The sequence below is a fragment of the Chrysemys picta genome, chromosome 3, assembly GCF_011386835.1.
Source record: "Chrysemys picta bellii isolate R12L10 chromosome 3, ASM1138683v2, whole genome shotgun sequence".
Lineage (NCBI taxonomy): Eukaryota > Metazoa > Chordata > Testudines > Emydidae > Chrysemys > Chrysemys picta.
This window is the reverse complement of record NC_088793.1, coordinates 26,121,566-26,143,485: the sequence shown is the minus strand read 5'-3', so window position 1 is coordinate 26,143,485 and position 21,920 is coordinate 26,121,566. Positions and strand designations below refer to the sequence as shown.

The following is a 21,920-nucleotide window of genomic DNA, read 5'->3' as shown; positions in this document are numbered from 1 at the left end:
GGATGGGACAAGTGTATAATTGTTTGTCTCTCGTCTGAAGCAACACAGCACATTAGCATTAAATTCCCATCATACAATTTGAAACATTTTAAAAGCATTTTGTTTTTCTAGGACATGGTTCTTTTTTGGATAGCATTCCCAGTAGGGATGGTACGTATTACTTCTGGGAATAGCATCACAGCTGGTCTATCTCTAACAGTCTCCTGCTTTGGCTGAAATCAGTTTGCTTTTTCGTTCATATTTAATAAAGCTTCCCGAGTGTTTTTTTTTAATTCTGTTTTTTCTGTCTTGTTTATTTTTAATCTGCCTTCCAGTCTTCACTGACTGCTCTCACAGATCTCAACCGTTTAGTTCTCTCTTACTTGATAATTGTTGATCTGTGATTGAGTTAGCTTTTCTTTACGTCATTCATTATCAAATCCTCATCTTCACTTCCGATAGCCTTGATCCATCAATCATCTGCTTCCTCGAGTTTCCCCAGCTGTTTTAACAATGCCACCTATAATGTTTGCTAATGCTGCTCATTGTCGTCCTTAGAACCTTCTCTTCCAAAACAGCTTGGAAATCTTATGTTTTCTATTGGTCTCAGATCTGAGTGTTATTTAACTTGTCACTGCAACAAGAGTCAGACATTTTTTGCTTGACTTTGGCTAATCTCGTTTGATGTTTCTCAATTACAAGCTTTTTAATGATTACTGCTGCAGTATCTCTGATTTTATGATTGGCACAGCACAGAGCTTTTTAAATTAAAAGGAGCTGTACAAACAAGCTTAGCCTTTTCACTTCCACCTCAAGACTTTATATCGTTGGTATCATGCTATCTGGTTGCCTCATTAACTGCACTGACTTAATACTATACTAATAGGACAAGTTCAACTTGATATCTACAGTTCCATAAGAACATACAGACTATAATAATTGTACTCCTGTCTATGTACCTTAGAGTCACATATTGCGTAATCAGTAGGTTCTGTCTATATTTGGTTTATAAATAAAAGAATCTATAAAACGGTGTATAATTTAGAATTGTATTTTTGCAAATATTTAATTTTGTTACCTAGAAGATATTCCTAAAGAATTTGAGTTTTAAGAAGTTGAGCTAAAGTTTGTTTTTATTTGCACTAGTGGGTGAGTCACACTTTTATTATAAAAAGAACAGGAGTACTTGTGGCACCTTAGAGACTAACAAATTTATTTCAGCATAAGCTTTCGTGGGCTACAGCTCACTTCTTCAGATGCATAGAGTGAAATACATACAGAGAACATGAAAAGGTGGCAGTACGCATACCAATTGTAAGAGGCCAATCAATAGCAGCAGAAGAAAAAACTTTGAAGTGATAATCGAGATGACCCATAGAAGGTGTGAGGAGAACTTAACATGGGGGGGGGAATTCAATTAGTGTAATGACCCAACCATTTCCAGTCTCTGTTTAGACCTAAGTTAATTGTGTCTAATTTTCATATTAATTCGAGTTCAGCAGTTTCTCTTTGGAGTCTGTTTTTGAAGGTTTTTTTGTTGCAAAATTGACACCTTCCAGTCGGTCCCTGAGTGATTAGAGAGGTTGAAGTGTTCTCCCACTGGTTTTTGAATGTTAGGATTCCTGATGTCCGATTTGTGTCCATTTATTCTTTTGCGTAGAGACTGCCCAGTTTGGCCAATGTACATGGCAGAGGGGCATTGCTGGCACATATCACGCTGGTAGATGTGCAGGTGAACAAGCCCCTAATGGCGTGGCTGATGTGGTTAGGTCCTATGATGGTGTCACTTGAATAGATATGTGGACAGAGCTGGCATCAGGCTTTGTTGCAAGGATAGGTTCCTGGGTTAGTGTTTTTGTTGTATGGTGTGCAGTTGCTGGTGAGTATTTGCTTAAGGTTGGGAGGCTGTCTGTAAGCGAGGACTGGTCTGTCTCCCAAGATCTGTGAGAGTGAAGGATCATCTTTCAGGATAGGTTGTAGATCTTTGATGATGCGCTGGAGAGGCTTTAGTTGTGGGCTGAAGGTGGCGGCTAGTGGCGTTCTGTTATTTTCTTTGTTAGGTCTGTCCTGTAGTAGGTGGCTTCTGGGTACGCTTCTGGCTCTGTCAATCTGTTTTTCACTTCAGCAGGTGGGTATTGTAGTTTTAAGAATGCTTGATAGAGATCTTGTAGGTGCTTGTCTCTATCTGAGGGATTGGAGCAAATGCGGTTGTATCTTAGAGCTTGGCTGTAGACAATGGATTGTGTGGTGTATCCTGGATGGAAGCTGGAGGCATGTAGGTAAGTATAGTGGTCAGTGGGTTTCCGGTATAGGGTGGTGTTTATGTGACCACCATTTATTAGCACAGTAGTGTCCAGGAAATGGACCGCTTGTGTGGATTGGTCTAGGCTGAGGTTGATGGTGGGATGGAAATTGTTAAAATCATGGTGGAATTCATCGAGGGCTTCTTTTCCATGGGTTCAGATGATGACGATATCATCAATGTAGCGCAAGTAGAGTAGGGGCGTTAGAACAACGCTTCCTTAGCTCTCGTCCCCTAAGTCAGCCATAAAGATGTTGGCATACTGTGGGGCCATGCGGGTACCCATAGCAGTGCCTCTGACTTGAAGGTCTATATTGTCCCCAAATGTGAAATAGTTGTGGGTGAGGACAAAGTCACAAAGTTCAGTCACCAGGTTTGCTGTGATGGTATCGGGGATGCTATTCCTGATGGCTTGTAGTCCATCTTTGTGTGGAATGTTGGTGTAGAGGGCTTTTACATCCATAGTGGCCAGGATGGTGTTTTCTGGAAGATCACCGATGGATTGTAGTTTCCTCAGGAAGTCAGTGGTGTCTCGAAGATAGCTGGGAGTGCTGGTAGCGTAGGGCATGAGGAGAGAGTCCACATAGCCAGACAATCCTGCTGTTAAGGTGCCAATGCTTGAGATGATGGGGCATCCAGGATTTCCAGGTTTATGGATCTTGGGTAGCAAGTAGAATAAACCTGGTCGGGGTTCTAGGCATGTGTCTGTACAGATCTGTTCCTGTGCTTTCTCTGCAAGTTTCTTGAGCAGATGGTGTAGTTTCTTTTGGTAATCAGTGGGATCAGAGGATAATGGCTTGTAGAATGTGGAGTTAGAGAGCTGTCTAGCAGCCTCTTGTTCATATTCCAACTTATTCATGATGACAACAGCACCTCCTTTGTCAGCCTTTTTGATTATGATGCCAGAGTTGTTTCTGAGGCTGTTGATGGTGTTGTGTTCAGCACGGCTTAGCTTATGGGGTAAGTGATGTTGCTTTTCCACAATTTCAGCCCGTGCACATTGACGGAAGCAATCTATGTAGAAGTCCAGTCTGTTGTTTTGACCTTCAGGAAGAGTCCATGCAGAATCCTTCTTTTTGTAGTGTTGGTAGGAAGGATTCTGTGGGTTAGTATGTTGTTCAGAGGTGTGTTGGAAGTATTCTTTGAGTCGGAGACGGCGAAAGTAGGATTCTAGGTCACCGCAGAACTGTATCATGTTCGTGGGTCTGGAAGGACAAAAGGAAAGGCCCTGAGATAGCCCAGCAGAAGAATCTGTCTTAAGAGAATAGCTGGAAAGATTAACAATATTGTTGGGTGGGGTAAGGGAGCTACTGTTGTGGCTCCTTGTGACATGTAGCAGTTTAGTGTCCTTTTTCTTTTTAGAAAAGCAAAGTTTGTGTTGTAAATGGCTTGTCTAGTTTTTGTAAAGTCTATCCATGAGGAAGTTTGTGTGGAAGGTTGGTTTTTCATGAGAGTATCCAGTTTTGAGAGTTCAGTCTTGATCTTTCCCTGTTTGCTGTATAGGATGTTGATCAGGTGGTCTCGCAGTTTCTTTGAGAGTGTGTGGCACAATCTCTCAGCATAGTCTGTGTGATATGTAGATTGTAATGGATTTTTTTACCTTTAGTCCTTTTGGTATGATGTCCATCTGTTTGCATTTGGAAAGGAAGATGATGTCTGTCTGTATCTGTACGAGTTTTTTCATGAAGTTGATGGATTTCTTCTGTCTGGGTGTTTCACTCTATGCATCTGAAGAAGTGAGCTGTAGCCCATGAAAGGTTATGCTGAAATAAATTTGTTAGTCTCTAAGGTGCCACAAGTACTGCTGTTCTTTTTGCAGATACAGACTAACACGGCTGTTACTTTGAAACTTTTATTATATGGCATCTAAAGTAAACTGAATGGAGCATAGAGCACCTTCTGAATAACTCTGTCTGGAAGGAAACAGAACTGGGGGAGTAGTTGCAGGGCTTATATTTTGAGACAGCCCATGGCATTGCAGAGGAGGAGGAGGAGGAGGAGGAGGAAAGGATGGCATCTTCTACACTTTGTGGCCAAGAGATAATAGTCAGTGTGCACATGAAAGGGACTGCAAACTCCTAGACAAAGTCATTCAGGAATTTCAATAATTGTGATGTAATGCACCAATATCATTTGTAAAGAAAAGGTGCCTTTCACAAGAGGCCACCTGCCAGGTGAGACAACTGAGCATTGCGTTACACATTTACATAATATGTCAGGTGAATTTTTGACTAATGTTAATGGACAAGGAATGCCTGAACATCTAGCCCCTAAACAACCGTTTCTGCACGTGCAAGTTATGGACCAGATACTCCGAGGGTGTAAATGAGCACCAGTCCATTGAAGCTGTGCCCAATAATCTCAGAATATCTGGGCTTCCTGTAATATACTATTTTTAGGAAGGGACAAGGCATGGATGACATAAGAAGCTGAATGTCTAAAGTGACATCAATGGTTGCACATAACATTAATGAATATGGCGGACAAAGCGTGTCTAAAAGGCCAAAGCGTTTCCTCAAAAGACAACGTGTGTCATGATGTATGAACATCAAGTGTCCTAGTATTTCAATTATTTTAGGATTAGAATTGGTGATAGCCTAGCAAGACGAGAATGAAATCTTACAGAGTAGGATAAACTTGACCTTTCCGCCTAAAAGATGTTGGCCCAAATCCATCCCTAGTGAAATTTCACTGGCTTTAAGAGGGTTATACCAGGGCTGAATTTATTCCATTATGATTTTTCGTAATCTAGCATTCACGCATTCTGTGCTTTTTCATTCAACTAAAAAAAAAAAAAAAAAGTGACAGCTTTTTACATTATATCCTTCTATTGGTGATAAATGCTTCTCCAGGACTCAGTCAAGTCCTGGACCTTCTGGGATCGTTGTACATGGAAGCTTCTTCCTCCTGCTTCCTTCTTCCTGGCAGCAGATGCTAGTTTTGATCTTTGTCAATGTCCTGTCCTGCTGTGAGTGAGACTCTCTTGTAACATTTATCACTACCATCATTGTGAAACATCAGGAGTCCCACTTCAGGACACTCTTGTCTTTCAGTGTTGCTTTGTGTTTAAAAAAAACAAACAAACAAACAAACACCAAACAGGTTCTAAAAATCTTCTGCAACTCCCGTAACTCCAGCACAGCCATGAGTGCCTCATGAGTCTGGCAGAGCAGCAGCTCACATTACATGCCACTATACATACATACACACATACACACACACACACACACACACGTGTAACACCATGCTCTTTGCTGAGGGATATACAATTGTACGCAAAAGGTGGTTTGAGAAGTTACAATTCCTTACAGCAAAACTACATTTTAAATAGTATTTCCATAGGTCATACTTCTGGGACTGAACATACAGACACAGGGCATTGTTAAGTAAGTGGAATGTTCAGTAAGTAAGAGTTTTACAACCCGACTATTGTAACAATGCAGAATTCTCAGTGCAGTTCTCTGGTGATGTAGACCTCAGCACTCCCGCCTTTCCAGGTGATTCTGTATCTGCACTAGAGACGGTCAAAATTTTCCATCAAAATGTAGTTTGTTGGAAAACCGTATCTTTGATTAAGTGAAAGGAGTTCCTGGTTGCAGGAAGTGCCTGCTTTCCGGGGGGGGGGGGGGGGGAAGGGGAGAGAAGGGGCAGGGGAAATACTTTTTGGTTTGGGGGTCAAAAATTCTCAGTTTTAGGGGTTTCAGTTTTTCCCCACACAAACACCAACATTTTTCTGAGGAAGAAGTCAATTTCTCTCCATTTTCATTGAAAGTTTTCCAATCAAAAACAGATCTCTTACCAGCTCTGACCTGCAGCACTGTGGAACACCACACCCTGTGGGAGAGTACCAAGCATTTATAAGCTCTTTTTTGTCCTGTGTTTGTACAGTGCCTCCCTGAATGGAGGCCTGTTCCATGACATACAAATAATTTTGGAAACAGAACAAATGAGTGATGGGTTGTCTTCCCCCTCCCCTATTCATATGGAAGTGGGATTTCTATAAGTGTTTTACATCATTTTTAGGATTATCAGCATGAGGATTTTTTATACCAGTGCACTTCAAGGAAGGTTTCTACGCACAGTTTAGTGTTTGTGTCATTGCATGCCCCTTTGTAAAGCCATTCACATACCTTATAAATTTAACAGTAGAAATGTTCGATGAAAAATCTATTACTTTTATTTTAGCCAGTAGGTGTATACCTATTGCCAAGGTACCATGTTGACTGAAATATCCTTGCATAGTTCATTAAATATCGTAACATGCAGTGAATTAATAAATGTTAAATTATAAAAACATTACAAAGCAGATTTAAAACACCGTCTGGTGGCGATGTACCTCCACAAGATGTCAGCAAAGCACTCTCTGTACACTAGCCATTAGTAGCTTTTAATCTTCCATAGCCATACAGAGATCACAGAAATATCTTGCAACATGGTTAAGCAACTTGAACAACAGTGTCAATCACTACAATCCCGTCGGATGCCACAATATACTTCAGACGAACAAGCCAGTCTTTACGTAGCTGGGGAGATGATTTTCTGACATGTTAGAATGCTGATTGTTGCTTTATCTCACACTTTTCCGTATTCTCCTACCAGTTGTACAATGCTAACTTAAAATGCTGATGACATTTCAGAAATGTTATCATTAATAACTTTGGAGCCAGATCACACAGAAAAAGGGAATAGTTATTATACAGAGGACGGTATAGGGCTTCTATGTTGGTCTACCTACTTGATACTTGTTACGACTGACAGCCACCTAAAACCTGTTATTCCTGCATTCCATATGATTCAAAATGTCTCTGTTAGACAACTTTTATTATACTGCACAGTGTTCTCCCTTCACAAGAAATTTAGCCATGCCTTCCAAACCAAATATCATTTGCTCTCATTGGACTTCATCAGGGTTAGGACCGTCCAGAAAAAAAAAATCAGTTTTGTGAAAATGTGAGGTCAACATTTGTTTAATTGTTTTGGTTTAAAAACAAAGAAAGACAGAGATGCAGTCACGCCTGAAGAGCCAATAGCCCAGTGGTTAGGGCACTCACCTGGGATGTGGAGGTTCGGATAACAGAGCAGAGACACCCAGCCAGGACTAGGAGGAAGAAGAGAATGACAAGCCCCTGGCAGCAGGGGAGGCCACCCTGCTGCTGAATGGCTCCTGCAGCAGTGCCAGGAGCCCTCTGCAGCCCTGCTGTCATGGGAGCGAGTGAGTGGGGCCATGACAGCAGAGCTGCAGGGGGTTTCCTGCACTGCTACAGGGCCAGTGACATGTCATCCCTGCAGGTGCAAGGTGCAGGGAAGGTCCAGCCGTGGCTGTCGGCTTTGCCCCACACCCTGTGCCTGCAGGAATAGGGGTCACTGGCCCTCCAGCAGCAGGGCGAACCCTCTGCAGCTCTGCTGTTGCGCAAGTGAGTGGGTCAGAATAGAGTCACCTGACCAAAACTGCGAGGAGTAGAAGGAGAATGACAGGCCCCCAGCCACAAAAGAGGCCACCCTGTTGCTGAATGGCTCCTGCCCTCTTGATTATCTGAACTCCCAGTTATCCAAATAAAATCTGCATCCCCCATGCTATCCAGATAATCAGGAGTATAGTGTATGCATGTATGGAGAGAGAATCCTCCAAGTCTGTCAGGCTCCCAAGCCTAAAGCTAAATTAAAATCAAGGGACCAAGGCCTAAAGCCCTGATTCAGTTTTTACTCAGTCCATGTTCATCCAAAACTCCCTTTGACTTCAGTAACAGACGGGCTGGTCAGAACGGAGTAAAAACACAGCAAGAACTTCAGGGTTTGGTTCAGCATGTGGAGGCAAAAAATGAGCTCTTAAAAATGGCAGTCATGGAACTCGCATAAATTCAGTAAGTCAAAGTATGAAATATTCAGAAATTCATGGCTGTGTGTTTTTTTTTTAATTAGGACTTCTCTAAAACAAAAGGGGCTTGCTTAGCAAGGATCCATGTATACTTTTTTTTGGTTTCAGGCTCCATGGCTTAATGTAGTCAGAGTTTCACTTTGAACCTTGGGTATCAAAACATAATAAAGCAAGTTTTGCATCAAGCTCAGATGATGCCATAACTTTTGAAGGTCTGTAGCATCACTCAGATCTGGAAGAGAAACTACCAGATTAACTGGTACTGTTTGTGTAACTAACTGACTCAAACCAGGGAATGAATCAGAAGTTTCCAGAACTGAATGCATGGGTCTTTATAGCTTGAGTTAAAAAGCCAGGATTTATACCTGGAAACTATAACAGATTTTTCCTTTCTGCATGAGAAACAGAGATGAATACTTAACTCACATTGAGCAGCGGGATACAGCCTACCTCTGGACACAGAAATTTCATCCTGAGAATGAGGCCCACAGCAGTTTGAATGCTGGATAAGTCCCCAGTTATGAAACAGCCACCATCTTAACCAACACTGGGGCTTGTTGCATCTGAAGAAGTGAAGTTTTTACCCATGAAAGCTTATGCCCAAATAAATCTGTTAGTCTTTAAGGTGCCACCAGACTCCTCGTTGTTTTGTAGATACAGACTAACACGGCTACCCCGATACCCTCTACAGCTATCAGGCTGTACCAGATTCACATCTTGTGTGGATTGGGCCACACCTACTAACCAGAGGTTTACATTTTAAGAGGGACAGTTTTCTGACCTGCTTGGGGTTCAGTTATAGGGCTGGATCAAGGCTTAAGCATATTCTAATGAGTCCTGGAACAGTTCCCCACAAAAAGTTACTTGTAGGTAGTGTGGTGAAAATTGATCCACCTAACACCTTAAAATGATTGGCCAGCTAGGGATCTCTACCACATGAGCATTAAATGCCATTGCTGTAAGAATCAAGGAGAAATACCAGTTTCTCTTCAACTTCCTGAAGAGAGTAGCGAGAAAAACAGAAAGGTGGACAGTGCTGCAAACTTTTCCTTCCTCACTATCCTCTCCAAGTAAAAACCAGAAAACACCCTGGCCTGTTCTCAAATCAATTGCTACAATAATCTGATCCGAATGGAATTTTCCTGCATTGGTCCCCTCACTACTAATGATTCTAAGACTTCCATTATCTGAAGAGTCATTGTGTGTTTATTTTCTATGGTTTTTCTTAGGTAAACTCTTCAGAGGTGGCACTATTTTAGTCTATGCTCTGTAAAGTTACATATACACTTATTGTGTTATTTTAATACAGAATCAGATTTGTGCTCTCTTCTATGCTGCTTCACATGCTTAGGAAGAGCTCCCCATAAATGTATGCAAAGCTACCTTATTGACCACCTTCAAATCCCCCCTTTCAACTCTCCTTTGTTGTAATACCCACAAAAAACTTGGCAATGGTTAAGTTGTTGGTGTGCCGAGGCCACTGCTTATCATGGGTACCAATGTTGTCTTCTTGTTTCCTTTTGCTCCCTGTCTGGGTCTGTATCCACTTGTCTTCTCTTCTTTGATTTTATCCTTTGTAGCAGAGACTGTCCTTTTATTTTGTATTTGTACAGCACCTAGCACAATGGGGACCTGGCCCATGACTGGGGGTCTCCTAGGTGCTGCTGCAAGTACTATAATATCCCCCTTCACATTTCATTTTCTGGTATAAAACCTTTTAGTTCCTGGGTCCCTTTCCTAATCTCCTAGATGTGCTCTTCAACCTATTCCTGGGACTCAACATTTCCACATAGAAATGCCAATGTCTTACCAAGCTTTCATTCTACTCAAGGGGAGTGAAAACATTTTGATCTGTGATATGTTTCTGGTTTGACTGAGAAGCTTGATCCCACATGCTTTAGTCATAATTACAGTACCTAAATTTACAGTTGCATTGCTGGAACAAGTGCAGCACCAATACCATCTAAAGCAATGGCTCTCAAACTTTTTTACTGGTGACCCCTTTCACATAGCAAGTCTCTGAGTGCAACCGCCCTTGTAAATTAAAACACTTTTTATATATTTAACACCATTATAAATGCTGGCGGCAAAGCAGGGTTTGGGGGTGGAGGTTGACAGCTTGCAACCCCCCATGTAATAACCTCACAGCCCCCTGAGGGGTCCTGCCCCCTGGTTTGAGAACCCCTGATCTAAAGGAAGCATCAATATCATCTAATGAACCAAAAGAAATGTAGTTGTTGCAGGCATTTTCTAACCCAAATCTGAGCTGAGCTCAACAGCAGGAGAAACTCAACCATCTCCTAGATCAGGGGTCGGTAACGTTTGGCATGTGGCTCGCCAGAGTGCTTACCCTGGCGGGCCGGGCCAGTTTATTTACCTGCTGACATGGCAGGTTTGGCTGATCGCGGCCCCCACTGGCCGCGGTTCCCCGTCCCGGGCCAATGGGGGCGGCGAGAAGCAGCGTGGGCGAGGGATGTGCTGGCCGCGGCTTCTCACAGCCCCCATTGGCCCGGGACAGTGAGCCACGGCCAGTGGGGGCCGCGATCGGCCGAACCTGCCACATTAGCAGGTAAATAAACTGGCCCGGCCCACCAGGGTGCTTACCCTGGCGAGCCAAACGTTGCTGAATGGCTCCTGCCCTCTTGATTATCTGAACTCCCAGTTATCCAAATAAAATCTGCATCCCCCATGCTATCCAGATAATCAGGAGTATAGTGTATGCATGTATGGAGAGAGAATCCTCCAAGTCTGTCAGGCTCCCAAGCCTAAAGCTAAATTAAAATCAAGGGACCAAGGCCTAAAGCCCTGATTCAGTTTTTACTCAGTCCATGTTCATCCAAAACTCCCTTTGACTTCAGTAACAGACGGGCTGGTCAGAACGGAGTAAAAACACAGCAAGAACTTCAGGGTTTGGTTCAGCATGTGGAGGCAAAAAATGAGCTCTTAAAAATGGCAGTCATGGAACTCGCATAAATTCAGTAAGTCAAAGTATGAAATATTCAGAAATTCATGGCTGTGTGTTTTTTTTTTAATTAGGACTTCTCTAAAACAAAAGGGGCTTGCTTAGCAAGGATCCATGTATACTTTTTTTTGGTTTCAGGCTCCATGGCTTAATGTAGTCAGAGTTTCACTTTGAACCTTGGGTATCAAAACATAATAAAGCAAGTTTTGCATCAAGCTCAGATGATGCCATAACTTTTGAAGGTCTGTAGCATCACTCAGATCTGGAAGAGAAACTACCAGATTAACTGGGTACTGTTTGTGTAACTAACTGACTCAAACCAGGGAATGAATCAGAAGTTTCCAGAACTGAATGCATGGGTCTTTATAGCTTGAGTTAAAAAGCCAGGATTTATACCTGGAAACTATAACAGATTTTTCCTTTCTGCATGAGAAACAGAGATGAATACTTAACTCACATTGAGCAGCGGGATACAGCCTACCTCTGGACACAGAAATTTCATCCTGAGAATGAGGCCCACAGCAGTTTGAATGCTGGATAAGTCCCCAGTTATGAAACAGCCACCATCTTAACCAACACTGGGGCTTGTTGCATCTGAAGAAGTGAAGTTTTTACCCATGAAAGCTTATGCCCAAATAAATCTGTTAGTCTTTAAGGTGCCACCAGACTCCTCGTTGTTTTGTAGATACAGACTAACACGGCTACCCCGATACCCTCTACAGCTATCAGGCTGTACCAGATTCACATCTTGTGTGGATTGGGCCACACCTACTAACCAGAGGTTTACATTTTAAGAGGGACAGTTTTCTGACCTGCTTGGGGTTCAGTTATAGGGCTGGATCAAGGCTTAAGCATATTCTAATGAGTCCTGGAACAGTTCCCCACAAAAAGTTACTTGTAGGTAGTGTGGTGAAAATTGATCCACCTAACACCTTAAAATGATTGGCCAGCTAGGGATCTCTACCACATGAGCATTAAATGCCATTGCTGTAAGAATCAAGGAGAAATACCAGTTTCTCTTCAACTTCCTGAAGAGAGTAGCGAGAAAAACAGAAAGGTGGACAGTGCTGCAAACTTTTCCTTCCTCACTATCCTCTCCAAGTAAAAACCAGAAAACACCCTGGCCTGTTCTCAAATCAATTGCTACAATAATCTGATCCGAATGGAATTTTCCTGCATTGGTCCCCTCACTACTAATGATTCTAAGACTTCCATTATCTGAAGAGTCATTGTGTGTTTATTTTCTATGGTTTTTCTTAGGTAAACTCTTCAGAGGTGGCACTATTTTAGTCTATGCTCTGTAAAGTTACATATACACTTATTGTGTTATTTTAATACAGAATCAGATTTGTGCTCTCTTCTATGCTGCTTCACATGCTTAGGAAGAGCTCCCCATAAATGTATGCAAAGCTACCTTATTGACCACCTTCAAATCCCCCCTTTCAACTCTCCTTTGTTGTAATACCCACAAAAAACTTGGCAATGGTTAAGTTGTTGGTGTGCCGAGGCCACTGCTTATCATGGGTACCAATGTTGTCTTCTTGTTTCCTTTTGCTCCCTGTCTGGGTCTGTATCCACTTGTCTTCTCTTCTTTGATTTTATCCTTTGTAGCAGAGACTGTCCTTTTATTTTGTATTTGTACAGCACCTAGCACAATGGGGACCTGGCCCATGACTGGGGGTCTCCTAGGTGCTGCTGCAAGTACTATAATATCCCCCTTCACATTTCATTTTCTGGTATAAAACCTTTTAGTTCCTGGGTCCCTTTCCTAATCTCCTAGATGTGCTCTTCAACCTATTCCTGGGACTCAACATTTCCACATAGAAATGCCAATGTCTTACCAAGCTTTCATTCTACTCAAGGGGAGTGAAAACATTTTGATCTGTGATATGTTTCTGGTTTGACTGAGAAGCTTGATCCCACATGCTTTAGTCATAATTACAGTACCTAAATTTACAGTTGCATTGCTGGAACAAGTGCAGCACCAATACCATCTAAAGCAATGGCTCTCAAACTTTTTTACTGGTGACCCCTTTCACATAGCAAGTCTCTGAGTGCAACCGCCCTTGTAAATTAAAACACTTTTTATATATTTAACACCATTATAAATGCTGGCGGCAAAGCAGGGTTTGGGGGTGGAGGTTGACAGCTTGCAACCCCCCATGTAATAACCTCACAGCCCCCTGAGGGGTCCTGCCCCCTGGTTTGAGAACCCCTGATCTAAAGGAAGCATCAATATCATCTAATGAACCAAAAGAAATGTAGTTGTTGCAGGCATTTTCTAACCCAAATCTGAGCTGAGCTCAACAGCAGGAGAAACTCAACCATCTCCTAGATCAGGGGTCGGTAACGTTTGGCATGTGGCTCGCCAGAGTGCTTACCCTGGCGGGCCGGGCCAGTTTATTTACCTGCTGACATGGCAGGTTTGGCTGATCGCGGCCCCCACTGGCCGCGGTTCCCCGTCCCGGGCCAATGGGGGCGGCGAGAAGCAGCGTGGGCGAGGGATGTGCTGGCCGCGGCTTCTCACAGCCCCCATTGGCCCGGGACAGTGAGCCACGGCCAGTGGGGGCCGCGATCGGCCGAACCTGCCACATTAGCAGGTAAATAAACTGGCCCGGCCCACCAGGGTGCTTACCCTGGCGAGCCAAACGTTGCTGATCCCTGTCCTAGATGGTCATGAAACAGTGCATTTGTATGACACTTTGTGTGGTCAAAACATATTAAAAATATTTGAGCCAGATTCTGATCCTCATCATTCCTAAGTGTAAGCACCTTACTGTGAATTCTCAGGCTTCTAAAATGTTCTTTTGCTCCTGCCACCTCTATCTCCCTGATATTGTAATTAAAGGATTTTGAATGCTATGGATTGGTCTTGGTTGGTAACATAATAATAATTGGTGAATTGGTATTATCTTAGAAGTACTTATTGTGAATAGTGTGATGTTCTTGATATCTTACTTCCTAACAACTCTAGCCTGCAGCTGGCTGAATTTAACGAATCAAAATTTGTGATATCCCCTTTTTGACTGTCTCTAATGCTATTTTACTAGTTACTCTGAATACTGTGGTTAAAGTTTCATGATATCTGACTACATTTTGCTGCATGCTCATTTGCTGGCTACTATGAAACACTATTTGAGACTTTCTTCTGTTATCAAGGAGTCGGACTTAGTGTGAAGGATGTAACAACCTAATTTTTTATATAAATGTTTTACGCTAAGTATAATCCAAGCCTTTACAAAGGCAGTTTTACACATACATTGGGAGCTACCATGAGTGAAGCCACTAGGAGCACTTCTGGGGGGGGGGGGGAAATAGACAATAAGTGGCTTTCCAAAATTCACACAAAGTTTGTAACAAAGTTTAGAACCCAGATGACCTATTTCTTGTCACTCATAGGCTACAGAGAAAGTTTACCAGGTGAGACTTGAAGTGATGAAATGTATCAGTGGCTGGAAGAACTTTAGGTTGATGGGGTAACACTAGTGCAAGAGTGACCCACAATTATGGAGAGTCACATGCAACAGTGACAAGGAGAAAAGGGTAGAGTTTTTAGAGCTTTGAAGATGGCGAGCCGAGGGCCTCCGTCCAACAGAGCACTTAACCTCATGTTTTAAGCAATTGAAGGTACTCATGTGCTTAGAATTAGGTTACTTATATGAACCCATTGTTGGGGTATCTGAGCTTCTCGCAGTCTCTAATGTAGTTATCCTCATAACAACTCTGCTCAGCTGCCAACTAACCCTGCAAGTCCCTAGATTTTTGCTTGTTGAGTCTGATCCAGTGGGCATGTTCTGACTGAGCATCACACAAAATAGCCAGAGACTGACTCATCTTTAGCCCAGTGATTAGAGTACTCACCCAGGATGTGAGAGACCCCAGGTCGATTCCCCACCACCACCTGATTCGAAGGAGTTTGAACAGAGGTTTCAGGGCACTTACCTGAGAAGTGGAAATCCCCTGTTCAAATTCCTCCTCCTCATCATCAGGTAGAGAGGGGAACTGAACTGGGGTTTCCCATATCCTAACCACTGGACTAAAGGTTATAAAGGAAGCTGCCACCCCTCCTCCATTGTTTTGTGTAGATGGAGGCATGCATAGATGCTGTTTTTGCAAGAAACAGTTTAGACACAGTGGAGTCAGCCAGGAGAGGGCTCTCAACTATGGATCCGAAGAGGGAGGTGCCTCCTTCCAGCCTGGAGCTATGTGCCAAACTCCCAGAAAGGGGTTCGGCTTAGGATACACCACTCATCAGCAACTGCTATTGGCAAGCTTAGGCTGTTTCCTGCCTAACAGAATCAATTCTGAAGCACTTAGAGAGGAAGGCGATCAGGAACAGTCAGCATAGATTCACCAAGGGCAAGTCATGCCTGACTAACCCAACTGCCTTCTATGAGGAGATAACTGAATCTGTGGATGAGGGGATGTGTTATTCCTTGACTTTAGCAAAGCTTTTGATACAGTCTCCCACAGTATCCTTGCCACCAAGTTAAAGAAGTATGGGCTAGATGAATGGACTAGAAGGTGGATAGAAAGCTGGCTAGATCGTCGGGCTCAACGGGTACCGATCAATGGCTCCATGTCTAGTTGGCAGCCGGTTTCAAGTGGAGTGCCCCAGGGGTCGGTCCTGGGGCCGGTTTTGTTCAGTATCTTCATTAATGATCTGGAGGATGGCGTGGACTGCACTCTCAGCAAGTTTGCGGATGACACTAAACTGGGAGGCGTGGTAGATACGCTGGAGGATAGGGATAGGATACAGAGGGACCTAGACAAATTAGATGACTGGGTCAAAAGAAACCTGATGAGGTTCAACAAGGACAAGTGCAGAGTCCTGCACTTAGGACAGAAGAATCCCATGCACTGTTACAGACTAGGGACCAAATGGCTAGGAAGCAGTTCTGCAGAAAAGGACCTAGGGGTTACAGTGGACGAGAAGCTGGATATGAGTCAGTGTGCCCTTGTTGACAAGAAGACTAATGGCATTTTGGGCTGTATAAGTAGAGGCATTGCCAGCAGATCGAGGGATGTGATCATTCCCCTCTACTTGACATTGGTGAGGCCTCATCTGGAGTACTGTGTCCAGTTTTGGGCCCCACACTACAAGAGGGATGTGGAAAAATTGGAAAGAGTCCAGCGGAGGGCAACAAAAATGATTAGGGGTCTGGAGCACATGACTTATGAGGAGAGGCTGAGGGAACTGGGATTGTTTAGTCTGCAGAAGAGAAGAATGAGGGAGGATTTGATAGCTGCTTTCAATTACCTGAGAGGGGGTTCCAAAGAGGATGGATCTAGACTGTTCTCAGTGGTACCTGATGACAGAACAAGGAGTAATGGTCTCAAGTTGCACTTGGGGAGGTTTAGGTTGGATATTAGGAAAAACATTTTCACTAGGAGGGTGGTTAAGCACTGGAATGGGTTACCTATGGAGGTGATGGAATCTCCTTCCTTAGAGGTTTTTAAGGTCAGGCTTGACAAAACCCTGGCTGGGATGATTTAGTTGGGACTTGGTCCTGCTTTGAGCAGGGGGTTGGACTAGATGACCTCCTGAGGTCCCTTCCAACCCTGATATTCTATGATTCTAACATGCTGATTGTTGTGGATTCCACTCTTGGGCACCTCTCTCTCTCTCCCTGCATTGGAGAGGCATCCTAGACACCTAACCCATGGTTTGTTGTTTCATGGGTCGGCAAGGCACCTAAGAGTTAACTGTTGAAATGCTTAAGTGGCTGCAATGTATTTGGATTGAAGGTGGCAACTGCACACGTCTTTTGCTTTCAGAAGCCTCTAGCACAATGGGCTCCAGAACAGCACAGCGAAAATTTTTGTGCCAGCCTTTGTTCAATATAATGTTTTCCATCTGATTCCTAAGTGGCAAAGTAGTTTCTTGTGCACCCTAGGTACACACACAGTCATGCAATATATGATAGTAAACTATATAGGAAGCAAATAGTAAAACATAACCCAGTAACTAACACACACACACAGTTGTGCTGTGAAGTACAGAAAAAGCTACTACATTGTTGCATCTCTTCAGGAAATATATATCAGAAGGTAGGTACTTAAGCTGAGATGCAGAGCCTTTGAATTATTACATTTATAAGGTTTATTTGGGGGAGGATGGGGCAACATTATCACAGATTAAGGTTATTTTTTCAGACAGCTACTGAGAGTTAATTGAGAAGATGAAATATAGAGAAACACATACAAGTTATTATAATAGACTATAATTGAAATAGAAGAGAGTCAATATACAGAAATATAAATACAATAAAGTGGTTTCCAACATTGCTCATACTTACAATCTTATACTGTGTATACTTCTTTAATGGAGACCATTGGGAACAAAGATAGAAAGGAAAGTAAGTGGAGCCCATCAGAAGGAAGTTCCAGATTCAGTTTACACCATCTTGAGAACCAGACAAACCCACAAAATGAGAACTGGGTGTGGGTATTTTATACCATTCTTTATGGTTAGGTGTGGATAGATACCTATATTTTATCCTGATTATAATAAAGGTCAATACCTGCCCCCCAATCCACATGTGGTCTTTGAGCTGCCCATAATTAAGCATAAAGTATTAATATTCATGATTAACATCAGTCATGTCTTGATTCCTACACATAAACACAATTTAAGTGCCTAGATGCTGCACAGCAACCTGATCGCTAAAGCCCTATGACCACATACTCCCTTGCAAAATTCTGTGTACTGTACCCTTTGTGGTTACCAGTTTGTTTGCCCAGAGAGAATGAGAAGGCATAAAATGATAAAGGCTTGAGGACATAACCTCAGGTCATAATTTAACTCAGAACCCCAGCCTAGCATGACTATCACCACACCCCTCACACTAGGCTCCACACCAATAAGTCAGACTTCTAACTATAACAAAGCCTGCTAGCCCAGTCATTTATGTTCTCCTACTTCCTATTATAGCCTTGATTGCTTCCATTATTATTTCTATAAGCATGCTTAGCAAAGTCATTTACCCAAAACTATAGATCCTCCAAGAACAGGTCAGGTGGGTCAACAGACAACAGCTGCTACAGTATACACAGTATCAGCAATTCAAGTTAAGAGAGGCTAAGCTATCTTTTCTAGGTATACAGTGTTTCATGTGCTATGGGCTGATTATCTAATCCACCATTCCTGTGTTCTATGGAGGCACCCCTTGTACCAAAGACTATAAGGCTGGGCAGGGTTGGGTCATTCTGCCAGCTCTCTGTATCACCTAGGGAATCCCCTTACATCACGTTTTGTAATGGGGCCAGGGCAGAATAAAAATAGCAATCCTATAATTCCCTTTGAGGGCAACAGTTTCTACAGAAAGTAATATAACACACAATAATGCAGGTACAAGTACAGACTTCCTGTATTCTAGTCAGTTTGGAATAGGCTGCATTCCCTCATTAGAGCTGGTTAAATAAACTTGAAAGGTGGAGGGGGAAGTTTAATCAAAAGTCAACCTTCAAGTTGGAACTTAAAATGTCATTTAAAACTTGAAAGATTCCAACCAGCTCTACTCAATACATAGTTCAGATATTGCAAAGTACAGTGCCTCCCCACTAGAACTGCCAACCAAGAACTTACCCACCATCCAGCCAATCTGCTCTTCTTTTCTGAGCTTGGCTAGGGGCTGGTGTTTATAGAAGAAGGAAGTGGGGGGGGAGCCTCCTTGACTGCACCCAAATATAGAAACAATTTCCTTTCAGATTTATCTCCTGATCCCAGCAGCTAATCAGTAGTTTCCCTGCAGAATGAGGAATGCTAGCTCTTCTCATTTGTATCCTAACTAGTATAACTACCTGCAGATGCTGTTCCAGTGCATGCATTTCCATTTCTTCTTTTGAAATGTAAAGGAAAAAATCCCAACCTGCTGTGCACTCATATGCTAGGGTAGTGGGGTGGGGAAGAAGAACAGCAAAACTTTTCTCCCTCATATGGATTATCCAAAATACAGACCCAGCATGGTTTTTTTTGAGGATAGCTGGGGACCTGGTTAATGAAGCATGTGTTGCCCTGGGATCCTAAGGTGGTGTGTTTAGTGGGCTTGGCGATATGGGTGTGGCCAAGCCCTCAGTCTGTCTGCTTGCATGTTATCATTGACAGCAGATACTGGGATGAGCATGCACTACTGTTTTTTTGGAGCAGAGTCAAGAAACACTTGTTTCCTACTTCCCCTAAGCAATCTTGCCTGGCATAGGCAGGATTATTAATTGTTTGTATTGCAGCAACATCTAAGTGCCTCAGACAATGTTGGAGCCCCATTGCTCAAATCAGACCTGGTCAGAAAATGCAGCTGCCCCTCCTGCCACGGAACATTTCAATATGTTGTCAAGAAGAAGAAAAAATAGTTTAAGGCCAAATGTTTGGGTTTCCCCCGGTTCCTCACCCCAGGAAAACACTAAGGCAGATATTTTGAGGAAAGCAGACACTTTCCACACAAATTTCCATTTAGTTGGAAACCCAATTTTCCATTGATAAGAAGTTCATGGAAAGTTTTTGAGCAGCCCTAGTACAAACACAAAGAGAGAGACAGCTCCTGCCCTGAATAATTTAGAGTCTATACAAAGGAAGTATGGTCATCCTCATTTTGTTCCCCAGACGGGGAACTAAAGTAGGCTAATTTAGGGAAGCTGCTACTGCTCTGCTTCCACCTCTACATAAGCATAACATGCCTCACGCTACCTGTGCTAAGTTATTGACTCTTTTAAAGCCAACAATATGACACTTGAAGCTGAATGAAGCTACAGGACTAATTTGGTTAAAATGTGTGTTAGCATGTTTGAGGGTTCAGTTAGCCTGTGTTTTTGGCCAACACAGAATACGTGAACAAGAAGCATATGGAATATGCAGAGCATAAGATGAAGGATCATATGTTCATATGTTCCAGCAAAGCCTGACTTTATAAATCTAGTAAATATAAATTGACCTACAGTATATTTCATCACCTCAAAAATCTCATTACTGACTGCAGCAAAAACCATTCATGGGCTCAGGTATGCTGCTTTCTTTGGGAAGTTTATTCAGTATTTACACCAGACATTGTATAATCTCCATTTTCAAATGTCTCTGGCTTTTTACTTCTTTATTCTTCATGTTTTAATTTTATTTATTTTAACTGTTCCTTCCCTTTTTCCAAACACAAAGGAACGTCAGAAGTGTGTGGAGAGAAAGGGCGGGAGAAGAGAGCACATTTTTTTCCTGTGCACTTCTGGACATGTCTATCATTTGGTCAACAGCAGGGAGAGGCCTGATTCTCCATTGCATCTTGTGCCATCATTTATGCCTGTGTAAAGTGGCTGTAAAATGTTACCATTCTGATTAGGTAACACTTTAGACCTGCAACCCATGAGAAAGAGAGTGTGTGTGTGTTTGTGTCAGTCCCCTATTGGCCCACTCCACAGAGGATGTGAGTATATTACAGCTCCCAGCTACAGAGCCTAACTTTTTTTTCTCAAGCTGCAGAAACTCATGGCTTTAGCTCTGGAGGTTCCCCAGTTCAAACCTTGGATTAGCCGTGATAGTGGCAATCTCATAAATTGGGACATCAGAAGCAAAGTAATGACAAATCAAGCTTGTGTGGGTAAAGTTTTCAGAAGCATTTAAGTTCAATTTTTTAAAAGTGGCTTGAACACTTTGAGGCACCCCAGGGTATATCTATACTACAGAAAAAACATGGATGGATGGCCGGGCTCAGCTGACTCAGGCTTGCAGGACTCTGACTGCGGGACTGTCAAATAGCAGTGTAGACATTTGAGCTCACGCCAGAACCCAGGCTTTGGGACCCTCCTCCTTTGCAGGGTCCCAGAGCTCAGGCTACAACCCAAGCTTTAACATCTACACTGCAATTTTATAGCCCTGCAGCCCAAGCCCCATGAACCTGAGTCAGCTGACTTGGGCCAGTTACGGGTGTTTTATTGCAGTGTAAGCATACCCTTGGTCTTATTTAAAGTCAATGAGCATTAGGCTCCTAGGTGCTTTTATAAAAATTCTATCCTGTGTGCATACTTCACTACAATACTTGAATGAGAGCTACTCAACCTAGCCGGATCACTCCACTTCATCATTATGAGCCCAAAGACAGCTATTTTGTGAAGACCAGGAACTGTAACCCATTCAAACTATTTATTTACCATCCACAGCCAAAGCAAGTTCCTCTCCAGGCAACCAAACGCATTTGTTCCTTTTCATAGGTTATGAGACTTTTCATTTGTTGGATCACATCTCAACCTTCACCTAGTGTTGAGAAAAAAGTTACATTAACTGTATCATGGGGGGAAATTTTACTCTTGGGGGGATTCTGTGCCACTGCACATGTGCGGAATTCATGTCCCCTGCAGATATTTTTTTTCTTCGCAGAAAATACATTCTGCTGGGGCGGTGCTGCAATTATGCCTTTCACCCACCAGGGGCTGCTGTGGCACCAGAACAGAGGGCCACCAGCTCAGCCAGCTGCAGAGAGACTGCATTCTTCACAGTGTACTGCCCACAGGTGAGGAGATATGGGGTGAAGGGGGGGGAGAATGGACAGATCAGGGCACATAGGCTGCTGGAGGGTCACATAGACTGGGGTTCAGAAGAGCTAATGGGGGTGACTGGGGTGGGGGCTGAATGGTAGTGGGGGGTGCAGAGACACATGGGGATAGGGGAGGGGTGACTGAGTGGTTGTGCAAGGACACATGGGGATGGGCAGATGTGCCTGACTGAATGGGAGAAGCTAGGGGTCAGCCAGCGTTTGCATGGGGGAGACTCCCCAATTCCCTAACAATCCCGCCCCCCCCCCAAAAAACCCATACTTCTC

At 43.1% G+C, this 21,920-nt stretch overlaps 1 long non-coding RNA gene across 1 annotated transcript in view; it reads left to right on the top strand.

The window, feature by feature from the left end:
- Window positions 1-21,456, top strand: part of LOC135982181 (uncharacterized) — a 45,603-nt gene extending 24,147 nt beyond the window's left edge. Inside the window, exon 4 of the long non-coding RNA XR_010599394.1 lies at window positions 20,267-21,456. This is a non-coding gene — a long non-coding RNA (uncharacterized LOC135982181). The remainder of the gene's footprint in view (window positions 1-20,266) is intronic.
- The last annotated feature ends 464 nt before the right edge of the window (window positions 21,457-21,920 follow it).